A 15,746-nucleotide genomic window follows, 5' to 3' on the forward strand; every position below is an offset into this window, starting at 1 on the left:
ATTACCACACCTTAGACTACTAGCAACACTCAAGAGGGTGCCTGACCTGGTCTACTCCAGTAACCAGATTAGTGAATACCCTGTCATCATAGAGCCTTCATCCAGTAACTGATGGAAGCAGATGCAAAGATCCACAGCCAAGCGCCAGGTTGAGCTCCAGGAGTCCAATAGATGAGAGAGAGGAGAGATTCTATAAGCAAGGGACGTCAAGATCATGATGGGAAAATGTACAGAGATGGTCAGCCAAAACAGTGGAAACCCACGAACTGTGGACCAATAGCTGTGGAGCCCCCATGGGACTGGACCAGGCCCTCTGGATACACGAGACAGTTGTTTAGCTTGAATTGTTTGGGGAGCTCCCAGGTAGGGTGATCTGTCCCTGGTGCATGAGCGGGCTTTTTGGAGCCTAGTGCCTAAGATGTGACACCTTGCGTAGCCTTGGTGCAGGGGGGAGGGACTTGGATCTGCCTCAACTGCTGACTCCCCATGAGAGACCTTGACTTGGAGGAGGTGGGAACGGGGGGAGGGTTGAGGAGGGAGGTTGGGGTCAGAGGAGGGGGGATCTGTAGTTGGTATGTAAAATGAATAGAAAATTTCTTAATGATTTTTTTTTAATTTTTTTTTTTTTTTTTTTTTTTTTTTTTTTGAGACAGGGTTTCTCTGTGTAGCTTTGCGCCTTTCCTGGATCTTTCCCTGCAGACCAGGCTGGCCTCAAACTCACAAAGATCCACCTGCCTCTGCCTCCCAAGTGCTGGGATTAAAGGCGTGCGCCACCACCGCGCGGCTTTCTTAATGATTTTTAAAAAAGGAAAGAAATGGCCTAAAAATCCCTTAGGTAACAATAAAAAATGGCCAATTAATGGCTCCTTGGACCCCGAATTTTATGGGAATTATGTAACTTCTGCCAGTGAACAAATGAAAAGAGTTACATTATATCCAGGCTTTTTTTTTTAACCTAAGTTCCAAACCCTGCCTTCTTGATTCTTTTTCTCCTGCCCATATGCTCCTAGCCATGCAACCTGAACCGAAGGAACCTCTAACTTCCGCTCTGAACCCCCACCTATTCGACCTCCTGCTCCCGCTTCTCGCTCCTCGGGTGTCTGCCCCTTCAGCTCCTCCTCTAGCCTCCTCTACCTCTCCAATATCAGGCTGCTCCAACCGCCCCGACTCTGGCTCCTACTTTCACTCCTCCTGACACTTGTTCTCGAACTGCCCTGAGGAGCACAGATAAGTTTGGGATCAGGCCAGGATTCATGCAGACGAGGTTCATCAGACTAATGCTGCCCATCCACCAGGGGCCGAGGCAGTTCCCTATCAGGACCCACATTGGGATTACAATACCCCAGGTGGCTCTCTAGCTAGGGATCGATTTATAACCTGCCTCCTGGCAGGTCTTCATAGGGCTGCCCTCAAACCAGTAAACTATGAAAAGCTAAAGAATGTAATTCAAGATAAGGAAGAAAATCAGTCCCGTTTTTCAGAACAGCTTACAAAGGTTCTCTTACAGTATACTAGCCTAGATTCTGAGGGCCCAAAGGGCAGACAGCTCCTTATGACCCACTTTGTCTCACAGAGCTTCCCTGACATCAGGGCTAAACTTAAGCATCTGGAGAGAGGGTCTCTGGCTCCATAGGCAGAAGTCTTAGCTGTGGCATTTAAGGTATACCATGGGAGAGATGAGAAAGCCCATAAACAGAACTGCCAAATGCTGGCACATGCTATCCGACCGGCCGCCCGAAGGCCTTCAGGCCCTGTTTTAAGTGTGGTAGAGAAGGCCACTGGGCTCGTGCCTGCCCTGCCCCATGTGGGCCACCATCTGGGCCTTGTCCAAAGTGCCACCAAGAGGGACACTGGTCAGCTGACTGCCCCCATGCACCTCATGGCATGGGGACATCAAACTAAGACCACCCTCCAGAGGATCTCCTCGGCTTGGTGGTGGACAATTGAAGGTGCCATCTCTCATAGGGAACCCAGGGTAGCCATTGCAGTATCAGAGCAATCCATTTCCTTCCTTTTGGACAGTGGAGCCACTTACTCAGTCCTGAGGGAATTTTGAGGTCCCACCTCACCTTCTCATCTCCCTATTGTTGGGATTGGGGGACAGCCTTACCTACCTCACCAGACCCCACCACTTAACTGTATTTTCAGGGGTATCCCTCTCATCCACATATTTTCAGTTGTGCCAACCTGCCCTGTGCCCCTAATGGGACGAGATTTTCTAGCTAAGGCAGGAGCTTTTATTTCATTTGCTCCCCCCATTCGCCTCACTCCAGAGTCATCAGCAGCTCCTCTCCTCCTCCTCCTAGCCACCCAGCCTACTAGCTCTAATATTTCATTTCCCTTGCCAGTCTCTCAGGTGGACCCCAGGGTCTGGGATACCCAGAAGCCTTCTATCGCTAGGCACCATCTCCCTATTATTATCCAGTTGCAGGACTCTACCAAGTACATTACCCAAGCTCAGTACCCTCTCTCACTCCAGAGCCTTAGAGGACTTACGCCTATCATTTCTGACTTCTCAGAAAAAAAAGCATGCTCCAGATTTTTCTCTCTCTGTTGCCAACACTAACCAATAAAATTCTGATAGCAGAGTACTAAACATTATAATATCCTGGTTACCAGCTCAAGATTTTAAATTCCCTGTGGCTGCTTCTTAATATGTTTAAAAATTCTTCTGAGCTCCAGAGCCAGCTTGAATCCACCTGGACAGGTAAGATCCACTTCAGATAAGTATAATTCAAACTTTTGTGGTCTGGGACCCCTTCCCTTACCCTGGGACCCCTCAGGGACCTCCCCCAAGGTAAAATGTTTTTCTAAACTTCTTCTGTCTCACCAGCACCTTGTCAGACTCAAAACAGTCACAGAGCCCAAAGCAGCAGAAGACGATGGACGATTCCCAAAGCAGAGGAGGACAATTCACTACCTCAGGACGTCTGGCTACCCCCAGAGGCCCCTTCCTTACCCCCAAAAGTTAACCCACAGCCACCGAGTCAGCTAGAAGCAGGTTGGGGAGTCACAGCGCCCCCATTCCCATTCATCCGCCATTTTTTATAAAAGAAAAAACAAAGAGTCTGGAATGTTAGAATTCCTAACCACTCCCCCATGACCGAGCGTGCGCTGGCAAGATGCTTAGTCCTCCCAGGGCCTTACGTCCTACTAATCTAGCACTGCATGATCACATAATTTGTGCGTGATCAGGTAATCTATGCGCATTTGTGGTGTAGCTACGTAAGCCCATATGCACATGTGCAGGGGGAACTTATAAAAGCGGGTTCCACTTACTCATCCCCCCTCTTCCTGCACAGTCGTTCCATAGGCCTATGCACATCTTTCCTAGTCCCTTCCCTTAACAAACTCTTATAGTGGGTTTTGTTGTACCTTGTGACTTTTCTCTCACAGTGAACAGCACCACTTAATAAATAACATTGGTGTAATAAATAACAGTGAGTTCAAGGCCAGCAGGGGCAAAACAAAAAAAAACTCTATCTTCCATATATTCAAAAAAAAGGGACTAATTTTATTCTTAACATTTTTTATTCTGTTGTGTATGTATTTGGAGCATTTTAGGGCAATGGGTACTGTGACTATTATAAAATGCAAGCAAGTCCACAGTTAAGAGTGAAGCATATCAATTGCTCCATTTTAACTCTTTAAGGCTATAGAGACACGTTTTAATCTGACAGGATGAGCCAGGCATGGTGGCATATACCATTTCCCAGCTCTTGGGAGGCAGAGGCAGGGGGATCTCTGTGACTTTGAAGTCAGCTTGGTCTATAAAGTGAGCCAGTGCTATATAGAGAGACCATGTCTCAAAAAAGAAAATAATAATAATAATTATTATTATAATTATAATAATATCCTATGGTATAAATATAATTTGAGTCCTAGAATTAATGAATTTCATGAATTTTGTCAGTTGGCTACTTTTAGCACATGTCAGTAAAGGCCCTAAACCCAATTAGTGCCCTTTTGATCTTTTTTTTTGCCTTCTGATGAGGGAGAGGGGTTTCAGTATTATGTTGCCCAAGCTGAAAGAGGTGATCCCTTGCCTCAGCCTTCTGAATTTCTTTTATTACACACAAATTTAATATGTAAGTTTTCTATTTAGAATGAGATTAAGTTATGGAACTTTTATTTTTCATATGTATAATTAATCATATATATGTTTTATATTATTTATAATAAAATATTCTTATATACAATATATTTGATTATCCTGTATTTTCAACTCTAGTGTCTCAGGATCTGATATTACAGTCACTAAGAACAGCTTGGAGTACAGCTCAGAGGTGGGGCACTTGCCCAGCGTGCTCAAGGACCTAGGTTTCATCCCCAGCACTGAAAAAAAAGGAAGGATGGACGGATGGACGGACGGATGGACGGACGGATAAATGGATCTATGGCTCTCGTTATCTTCACTCAATCTGTCATGTGCACTGTATTTAAAGTTCCTTTGTCTTCTCAGTCAGCAGGAGTCTGGTCTCTTCTCTCACCTTTTGTTTTGTTCTGTTCTGTTCTAGGCTTTTAGCCACCATCTAAGTGTCCAGTTTCTTTCTCTGGCTGATAAAGCAAAATAAGGAAGGAGACAGTCCTGATGCCCCTGAGCAGTCTCTCCCTGGGATGGCCCTAATCTCAAAATAAAAAGACTCCTACCCTATTCCTTTTCTTATTCTCACAGGAAAACCTTTCTACAATGAACTGCTACAAGGGTATAGTTGACCAGGAAAAATACATCCTAATGTTCTGTAACACTGCAGGAAAACTGTTTGAGAACCATTAACTGAAGATCCCAAAACAACTAACAGGGGCTGGAGAAATGACTCAGCTGTTAAAAGTGCTTGCTATTCTTGCAGAGGACTGAGGTATGGGTCTCAGCATTCACACGCTGGCACTGACTTGGGCACCTGTATATACATGGTTCACATACTTATATGCTGGCAAAACATTCACATACAAAAATAAAAATAAATAAAATCCTTAAAAATAAAGACAGATAATATAGACAAGATTTTTCAATGTTCCTAACACAAAGAAACATGATTGAGGTTGTAGACAAGACAATTACCTTCTTCTGGTCATTACACATTATACAAATGGTAGTAAAAATACTACACCATACACCAAAATACAGAATTCCTATGTATCAAGAAAAAAACTAGCAAATAAAATCAGTTAATAAGTATTATAAATAAGTAATAAAATAAATAAAATGAGTTGTATTAAAGAGCCCAGGAATATGAAAAATCATATGCCTATTTATATAGCCTATACACATATTCTAGAGGTACTGGAGCTGATAGCTGCTTTAAATTACATGACCCTTTGCCCTACATTCTCTCCAGATATGGGGGTGGGGGTGGAGGGAGCAGTCAGTTAAGAATTAAAACAGACCCACAGCTATGTAAACATCTTGAACTAACAACCTGTAATCAGAGGCTGTAAATCCCGATCCCAGGATGCATTCCCCAAAGGTTGTAAATCCCAATCCAGGAATGCACTCCCCATCCTGCATATGGTCATTGCTATAAAAAGATGCTTATGGTCTCATTTCAGGGTCACAGAGCCAGATCCTGATCTAGTTAGAAGTTTTTGTACCCCGAAGTAAAGGAATAAAGTTTGCTTCCAGTTAATTGACTTCGGTGGTCTGACCCCCATTATTTGCACAACCCCAGAACCTAACAGTCTCTCTTAGGTACCAACAATTCTTTCCTTTCTCTATTAGTATTTAACTAACAAGACAAGCCCCCACTCTACACAGACACAATCAACACCAAGGAGATCAACAGTGTTCTCAATTTCAAGTTCTTCATTTGATAATAATTTAAAGCTAGGGAATCTTAGCACGGTCCTTTTATGTGCCAGGTCTTATACATTGCCACTTGACTCAGATTACTTTCTGCTTTTAAACTAAGGGGACAGGGATGCATTTAGACTTTAACTCTTGCTAAAATACACCACTTAACAAAAATGGATGAGTTCAGTCAATCTTGCTTTCAGATTATAGCTATGCCTGAGGAATCCCACTAAATTTAAATATGGCCCTAAAGTCTCAAGCAAATGAATACATACAGAAGAAAACAATAGGCAAGCTTTACTTGAACTCTATTCTTGCTTAGATTTCCCATAGTCATAGTCTTCATTACAGAAAAACATCCCATATTGACCATAAACCTTCTAACACAGGAGACAGTAAAATAAAATCAAAGACATTCCCAACTTCCTGGTTTGATAAAATGGTAGCACAGATCCCCAGTTCAAACACCTAACAGAGAAAATATGTTAAAATAAGAACTCCAGGGCTAAACTTTATATTAGAAACCATTTTAGGAGAGTGATAATCTCTACTGTTTCTCCATCTGTGTCCAGCTTTGCTTGCTAAAACCAAACATACAGGGCATCTATTAATGGCTTCCTACAATCTTAATTTGGTGGTGGTACCACCCAGCCCCCAAGAAGCAATATTCTTGAAATTACTGATTCTATCCATTCAACATCTAGCAATTACTGGGCTCCAATCAATTTTGTAGTGTTCCAACATGTTCTGTGCCTATTTGAACAGCCTCTTAGCTGGAGACTGCTTCCATCTCCAAAGGGAAATAATACATGTTTTCCAGGCTACCTAATAGAGCTGTCTTCAAGCACTACTGCTGCAAGCAAGAGCTCAATGAAACCCACCTTCTTCAGGAACACAAGCATAACATTGCACTGGAGAGTGAGTGACCTAAAATAAAGGGTCTCAGAGGACTTGAGAAACTGGACTCTACATACTGATGAGAAAACCTGTCATAAAAGGAAGCCAACAGTGATGAGAACATCTGCAGTCAGGAGCCAAGAGAAACCTGACAAGGTCAACACATGATAAAAAAAAAAAAAACATCTGCAGGCATGTCTTGGCCCTGAGACTACAAAGAACAACATACAGATAAAATTTCCATCTTTTTTCTGCCTTCTAAAACCCCACCTTGGCACACAGTCTCCACTTCTGCAGTAAAGGGCAGTGTGCTTCTGTTGAGATAGGTCTCCTTCCTTTTATTTACACATTGCCTGTCAATCCTGACATAACAATACCAGTCTTCTCCAAGGAAACTCAGGTGACACTCTGAAAAAGATAGCCCCAATACCTACCAATATTTTGGGAGGAAGGAAGGGGTCACTGCCTCCTACTTCCTTCCCTCTCAGCATGACTAACTCTAACATCTAGTATTTTGGATTAAACTATCATTCTTTTCTTCACTTGACATACAAAGACAGGAAAAATATTGCCCCTTACTTTGAGTCCTCATCAATTTTCAGTTACATATTTATTTCCTTGGTTAATATTAGGCTTCTCCAATTGTTACAAGCTCCCTAAGAACAGCTATAGGCTGAATTTTGCTGCTTTGCCATACCAACTATTTATGTATATAAGAAGTGAACAAAACATTTAAATGTGTCAAGAAAAGGCTAGGAATGTACCTCAGTGGTACCATATATGCAAAGCTAAGAATTCAATCCCTTGCACTACAAAATAAATGAACATAGTTATCACAATACATAACCTTCTGAAGAATGAGTGACTGCTTCAAAACAATACAACAGAATAACTATAACCATTGCTCTAAGCACCAAGAAACTTAAGGACATAATCACTTTCAATGCTATAAACCTTCAAAGGGAGCTGGAGAGATCGCTCTTTCAAAGGAGCAGGTTTACAACCAACTCTAGCTCCCTCTTCTGGGGAATCCCTCTTCTGGCCTCTTCGGGTACCCACACACACTTGCACATACAAGCACACAGACAAAAACATAAATAATAAATCTTGGGGGGGAAAAAAACCACCTTTGATGAGGTATTAGAACCAAGAACAACCAAAAGCATATTTTTGAACATGTGGAGAATTTTTTTTCCACAAAGGCCATATGTTAATGACATTTTATTATCTCTATTTTTTTAGATTTATGTGTTTTATGTGTGTTTTGGTTGCATGTATGTCTGTGTACCACGTGTGTGTCCAGTGCTCAAAGAGGTCAGAAGAGGGGGTTAGATCACCTAGGACTGGATTATTGATGGTTGTGAGCTACCATATGGTTACTAGGAATAGAACCTGAGTCCTCTGTAAGAGCGGCAAGGGCTCCTAAGCACTGAGCCATCTCCCCAGCCCCTAATCTTCTGATTTTATGATGCATTACCAGACACTTAAAGCTCTATTACCAAGCCTGCAACCGTCAAACTATTTCCTTTGAAACAGCTGAAAACTGGAATTTAAAAAAAAGGCCATACTTACATCAACGATTCTATAAGGCTAATTAGAACTTAATGATTGTTGTATATCCATAGCAAAAAATTATCTGAGATTATGTTTAGTCTCCCAGACTAATATGGTTTAATAACCATCTAATGCCCACCTCTGGATCTGACCTAACATCATTTCAACTGTCAGGTAAAAACTTTGTTCAGTATTCTTAGCAGGACACTCACCTCCACCAGCCCAATGGGTAACAACCTGTTATGGCCTGGCTATAGCCCAACTTTGCCTGGTGTTTCCACCAAGGTTTTGAAATTGCCTTGATATATGACTTTTGGTCTAGAATTATAAAACGTTCACATTGCCAGGTGTAATCACCTATGCCTTTAATCCTACCACTCCAAAGACAGAGCCAGGCCAAATTCTGTTCCAGGCCAGCCTGGTCTACTTTGGGAGTTCCAGGCCAGCCAGGGCTACACAGTGTCACTCTCGCTGTGTAGCCTGGCTGGCAGAAAAATAAAGAAAAAGAAAAAGAAATCATGTAACCACTTCCACACTGGTACATGTTACTTGGGGCAACAAATGTTCTCGGGTCATGGTCATTATTTGGTTCAGAATAAACTCTTATTATCTTTGAGGTGAGAGCTTTTTTTTTTTTTTTTTTTTTTTTTTTGGCATCAACACACCTCACCCAAACACTTTTTTTTTTTTTTTTTTTTTGCAAAAACAAACCAGTTCCAATACTTGAATGGTCTCCACCGTTTCATCCTGCAGGCCCTGCTCTGAACCCCTGTGGGCAGGACCTAGGAAGTTCAGATGGACAGAATGACTGAATAGTTTTTCATTCAGTACACACGCGTTTACATGCACACTGACAACTAAGAAAGCGGCTTCCTACCCAAATGTTACTGAGTTTTGGAAACAAGGGGCGAAGAGGACGCCGTATTTCTGATGATACATTTGTCTGTAAATACAGGGTGGCAACGCTCTCTCCGCGGCTTTCAGCTCGCACTCACTCACCTGAGGACGCCGGATCCGCCAGCTCCTGAGGACGCCAGACAGAGACCTAACCGCGCAGCGGAGATCCTGGGGGCGCTCGCGGGTCGGCAAGGCCGAGGACCAAGCCCGCCTCCCCCAGGCCGCCCACCGGGCGCCGCCTCTGCCGAGCAACCGAACTCCAAATCTCGGAACCCCCGCCGGAAGAGACGGAAGGCAACGCCGACAGCGCTTCCGCTTCCGCCTTGAGGCTGCAGGACGGCTTCCGGCTCCCGCTCAGGCGGTTTGGAAGGCCTTCAGGGACAGACATTCGTTGCTTGGCATCACCGAGTCTCACCCAGGTTGACGGGCGAAGAGACCGCGGAGGGCGGCTAATGTCACTTCCGCGTTCCGCTCCAATCTCCTCCGGCTTCCGGTGCTCCCGTTGACCCGGAGACCCTTGGGGCAGGGAAATGAGTGGATTAAGAAGAGTTTCGGGTCTGGGCGGACCTGACCGCAGAGCCAGGCTCACTAGCCTCGTTAGGCGACAGGCAGACCAACAGGACACAGGGCAGGCCTGTCGGCGCATGTCACACGCCCTTGCTCTTCTTACCGCTTTGAGTCCCGGTCCCAGTGCTCCCACTTAAGTATTCAGGTGCTTGTGTCTGAAGCCACAGAATTAGACGAGGAACACGTGGTTAGAAGTAAAGACGGTTTATTAAACGGAAAGCAGTGCGGATGAGGTGGCTCAGAGGGTAAAGGCGCTTGCCTTCAAGTCTGACGACCTGAGTTCAACCGATGGAGAACTGACTCCCGCAAGTAGTCCTCGGCCCTTCACACGTGCACCCACACTCTCACACACATCATACAAAATAATAGTAACTAAAACAAAGGGGGCGTAGAGCCCCACGCCTTTAATTCCAGCGCTTGGGGGAGGCAGAAGCCGCCTGAGTTGAGTCCAGTCTGGTCGAAAAGAAAAGAAAAGAAAAACTAATTTAAAGGAGGGGGGAGCACTCCCGAGGAACCTGTTCCAAGTGCACTGGGCCAAGAGCCTTATGACCTTTAATATGACATTTATATAGTACCTGCCTCTCCTAAGTATGTGAGGGCTTCTCTTGAGCGTGCTCCATTTGTTATATAAAGCCCAGTGAAGAAGTCTTTTTCTGCCAACTGGCTTCTTTGATAAGTTTAATATTGGTGTGTCTCGATACACGAAACAGTAGTTTAGCTTGAACTGTTTGGGGGGGGGGGGGGGCAGGGCAATCAGGATCCGTCCCTAGAGCATGAGCGGGCTTTTTGGAGCCCAGTGTCTAAGGTGTGACACCTTGCAGCCTTGGTGCAGAGGGGGAGGGGCTTGGACCTGCCTCAACTGAGTGTGACTCCGCATGGGAGACCTTGCCTTGGAGGAGGTGGGAATGGAAGGTGGGTTGTGGGGGAAAGGCTGGGGGTCGGGAAGGAGGGGAGATCTGTGGCTGGCATGTAAAATGAGTAGAAAATTTCTTAATAATAATATTCACAAAAAAATATTGGTGTAGTATTGGTAACTTGGGGGGCCAGCCCCCAGCTACCACCAGTGTAATACAAGAAAACCCACGTCGGCAGCAAGGGCTTAGAAAAACTTCTCCTGTATCTGAGGGCTAGACTTCTTCTATCTGAGAGGTAAATAATAAGGAAACATGCTTTCTGATAACTTTCTCTTTTACTTCAACTTAAGAAATCCTCTCTCAGAGATGTGGAGATCCACAGCCAAGCACCAGGCCAAGCTCCAAGAGTCCAGTTGAAGAGAGGGAAGAGGGATTCTATGAGCAAGGGGCATCAAGATCATGATGGGGAAATCTACAGAGACAAGTGAACCAAGCTAGTGGGAACTCATGAACTTTAGACCAACAGCTGTGGAGCCTGTATGGAACTGGACTAGGCCCACTGCATAGGCGAGACAGTTGTGTTGCTTGATCTGCTTAATGGGCCCCACTAGCAGTAGGATCAGGATCTCTCCTTGGTGCCTGAGCTGGCTTTTTAGAGCCTATTACCTATGGTGGGACACCTTACACAGCCTTGACACAGGGGGAGGGGCTTGGACCTGCCTCAACTGAATGTACCAGGCTCTGCTGACTCCCCATGGGAGACTTTACCTTTTTGGAGGAGGGATGAGAGGGGGATCTGTGGTTGGGATGTAAAATAAGTTTTTAAAAATTCCTAATAAAGAAAAAAATCCTCTCTCTTAAAATATCTCTGAAAATATGTCTCCACACAGTTACATCTCTCTACATACAGCTACATTTTCCACACACACTTACACAGCCCTTTCTTCTCTCTGAAAATCTCTCTTGCTCTCTCTCCTGCCTGTTCATGTTCTCCCCTCAGCTCCTTCTTCACACACACACTCGCACTCTAACACACACGCACTCACACACGCACTCACTCACTGCCCAGCTCTTTCCACAGTTCCTTCGCATAGCTCTTCCTTCATGGCAGCTGCTCTACACAGCTGTCTCTCTCCACACCACAGCTGCTGCCCCACAGCCAAACTCTGGACAATTATAAGTTACAATTTCAGGGCCATACCCATTCTCAAAACACAAGATAAGTTAAATAGTTCCTCTTAGGCTAGTAATGTCACATTGGCCCATGCACGTAGCTCTAAGTTGGTGAGGGGTCCCCGACAGTGAACAATTGGCTGAACCTTGAGCAGTCAGAGTACGTGCAGAAAGAGAGCTGCTGCAGTGAGCTCTGTCTCAATGTAAACAGCCTGGCCTCGATTGAGCAATAACAACACCTGGGAATTAGTGTCGGTGTATATTCTGTAGGGACAGCTTTGTCTGTTTTGAATTTGTTCTGAAGCTGTCTGTGTAAAAGGTTATCTTTATGCCTGAGAATCCTATGTCAGTCTGAGTAATGTAAAATATTCTAGTATTGTTTCTATACATCAAAATTATACACCTTAAACAGAAATCATCTTCCTGAACATCCACAGCTGTAAGTGTGCCCAAAGATGGAATATATTCTTGAGATAAACATACAAGCAGTGGGAAACACCCATAGCAGTTCTTAGGGAAGAAATGTGTTGGCACATGAGAGAAATTACAGACAGAAAACAACTGGTTTCCACAGCCAGTGACCCCATGGCCTTGCCAGGTGGGGCTCCCCATCAAGTGGGCCTGGTGGGTGGACCTGTTAAACACTAGTTGTCACTGCTGTACATTCCCATGGTCCCCTACAGTGTAGCATCTTGCAGTCTGTCCTGTCATAACACTCTTCTAGTGACTGCCTGTGTTCCTAGAACCCTATTAAGGCAGAATAGTGAGGAACCTGCGTGACTCCATTTTAAATGCAGAAGCCATATGCTGTATTTTTAAAAATAAGTTTCTATTTGCTATGAGAGTTGAGTAGTTCTGTTTCCCAGAACCTGACATTCCCAACCCATGACCTTGATGTGTCTTTGAGAATATCCTGACCCTGACCCTCCCTGACTCTCCCTGACACCTCCTAATCGCATGGTGGGTGATCACATGATGTTTCTAAAGGGATTTTTGTCTCCCTTCGGTAAAACTACTAGTGATTTTTCTCCTTAAAATGGGCCCAAGAGGTGGATTTGGGGCTGATCTCTTTAATTCGACTTAGGCAGTTGCTGGCCAGCTCTTGGTCGCACCCTGATAAAAATGAAGCTTGCTTCAAATTGTGGTAGTGTCTTATTCTCACCCTTGGGATTAACAATAGGAAGCTGAAATGAGAGCTACAAATAACATAAAGTATCTTGGGGTAACTCTAATCAAACAAGTGAGGGACCTGCATGACAAGAACTTTAAATCTTTGAAGAAAGAAATTGAAAAAGATCAGAAAATGGAAAGATCTCCCATGTTCATGGATAGGTAGGATTAACATAGTAAAAATGGCAATCTTACCAAAAGCAATCCACAGAGTCAATGCAATCCCCATCAAAATCCCAATGCAATTCTTCACAGACCTTGAAAGAACAATACTCAACTTCATATGGAAAGACAAAAAACCCAGGATAGCCAAAACAATCCTGCACAATAAAGGAACTTCCAGAGGCATCACCATCCCTGACTTCAAGGTCTACTATAGAGATATAATAATAAAAACAGCTTGATATTGGCATAAAAACAGACACATTGATCAATGGGATTGAATTGAAGACCCTGACATTGATCCACATACCTATGAACAACTGATTTTTGACAAAGAAACCAAAATTATGCAATGGAAAAAAGAAAGCATCTTCAACAAATGGTGCTGGCATAACTGGATATCTACATGTAGAAGAAAGCAAATAGATTCATATCTATCGCCATGAACAGAACTCCAGACCAAATGGATCAAACACCTCAACATAAATCCAGTTATACTGAATCTCATAGAAGAGAAAGTGAGAAATAGCCTTGACTGTATTGGCACAGGAGACCACTTCCTAAATATAACACCAGTAGCACAGACACTGAGAGCAACAATTAATAAATGGGACCTCTTGAAACTGAGAAGTTTCTGTAAGGCAAAGGACACTGTCAATAAGACAAAAAGGTAGCCTACAGAATGGGAAAAGAACTTTACCAATCCCACATCAGATAGAGGGCTGATCTCTAAAATATATAAAGAACTCAAGAAACTAGACAGCAAAATATCAAATAATTCAATTAAAAAATGAGCTACAGAGCTAAACAGAATTCTCAAGAGAAGAAGCTCAACTGGCCAAAAGACATTTAAGGAAATGTTCAACATCCTTAGCCATCAGGGAAATGTAAATCAAAATGACTCTGAGATACCATCTTACACCTACCAGAATGGCTAAGATAAAAAATACAGATGGCGGGGGCTGGAGAGATGGCTCAAAGGTTAAGAGCACTGACTACACTTCCAGAGGTTCTGAGTTCAATTCCCAGCAACCACATGGTGGCTCATAACCATCTGTAATGAGATCTGGTGCCCTCTTCTGTATACATAATAAATAAATAAATTAAAAAAAAAAAAGAATGGCAAAGATCAGACCTGCAAAAAAAAAAATACAGATGGCAGCTTATGTTGGATAGGATGTAAAGAAAGGGGAACACTCCTCCACTGCTGGTGGGAATGCAATCTTTTATAGCCACTCTGGAAATCAGTATGGCAGTATTTCAGAAAATTAGGAATCCACCTACCTTAAGACCCAGGAATACCACTCCTGGGCATATACCCGAAAGTTACTCAACCATACCACTAGGACTTGCTCAACCAGGTTCATAGCAGCATTATTTGTAATAGCCAGAACCTGGAAACAACCTAGATGCCCTTCAACAGAAGAATGGGTAAAGAAAATGTGGTACATATACACAATAGAGTATTATGCAGCAGTAAAAAAAAAACAATGTCATCATGAAATTTGTAGGCAAATGGATAGAACTAGAAAAATCACCCTGAGTGAGGTAACCCAGACCCAGAAAGACAAACATGGTATGTACTCACTCATAAGTGAATGTTAGAAGCAAATCAAAGGATAACTGGGCTATAATCCACAACCCCAGAGAAGCTAGGTAAAGAGAAGGACACTAAAAGAGACACACATGGATCACTCCAAGGGAAGAAGGGAAAGGGGTTAAGATCTCCTGGGCAAGCTGAGAGAGGGGAATAGAGGGAATGAGATGGGAGGTAGGAACATGGGGGAGAGTCAGGGAGGGAGAGCAATGAAAGAGAGATCTTGACAGAGTGTACCATTAAGGGGATGGGGAGAAATCTGCAGCTAGGGAAATCCCCAGGAACTCACAAGCTTGTCCCCAGCTAAGACTCATAGCAATGGTGGGAGGGTTCTTGAACTAGCCTTCCCCTGCACTCAGATTGGTGTCTACCCTAATTGTCATCATAGAACCTACATCCAGGGACTTAGGGAAGCAGATGCAGAGACCCACAGTCAAGCACTTGGCCAAGATCCTGAGAGCAAGGGGGGTCAGATGGGTAAAAACACAGAAATAGCTAAACCAAGCTAATGGGAGCTCATGGACTCTGGACTGACAGCTGAAGAGCCTGCTTGGGACCAAACTAGACCCTCTGAATATGGGTGAAAGTTGTGTGGCTTGATGTTGCAATGGGACCAGGACTTACCCTGGGTACACAAACTGGGTTTTTAGACCCCATTCCCTATGGTACAGTGCCTTACTCAGCCTTGATGCAGGAGGGAGGGCTAGGTCTAGCCTCAACATGGTATAAGAGCCTGTGTTGACCACCCAAGGGAGGTCTTACTCTCTATGAGAAGGGGATGAGAGTATGGATGGGGGTAGGTGGGGGAGCAGGAGAAGAGGAGGGAGAGGGAACAGGTTGGTATGTAAAAGGAAAGAAAACCTTTTTTAATAAAAAAAAAAAGAAAACAAAAGCAAATTATATTCTTCAACATACAATGGCAAAGAATATACACTACCATTTCAAAATGGAGAAAAGGAGGCATAGTGAGAAAATACTGGACCAAAGCAAGACCAAAACCCAGAAGTGCAAACTCCAAATTCTGTATCTGTATGTCTGACATCAAAGCATTTAGATGGATAGATCTCTGGGTCTCCTGTTCCTT

General features: G+C 43.8%; 1 protein-coding gene across 1 annotated transcript in view; it reads right to left on the reverse strand.

Annotated features, from left to right (window-relative positions):
• LOC128119735 (zinc finger protein 883-like) overlaps nt 1-9,356 on the reverse strand; it is a 34,667-nt gene extending 25,311 nt beyond the window's left edge. The window contains exon 1 of the mRNA XM_052753236.1: nt 9,242-9,356. The gene's annotated coding sequence lies outside the window, so the exon portion shown is untranslated. The remainder of the gene's footprint in view (nt 1-9,241) is intronic.
• Between the last annotated feature and the right edge of the window lie 6,390 nt (nt 9,357-15,746).

This window comes from Peromyscus californicus, unplaced genomic scaffold (assembly GCF_007827085.1).
Source record: "Peromyscus californicus insignis strain IS unplaced genomic scaffold, ASM782708v3 Scaffold_11__1_contigs__length_118956290, whole genome shotgun sequence".
Classification (NCBI taxonomy): domain Eukaryota; kingdom Metazoa; phylum Chordata; class Mammalia; order Rodentia; family Cricetidae; genus Peromyscus; species Peromyscus californicus.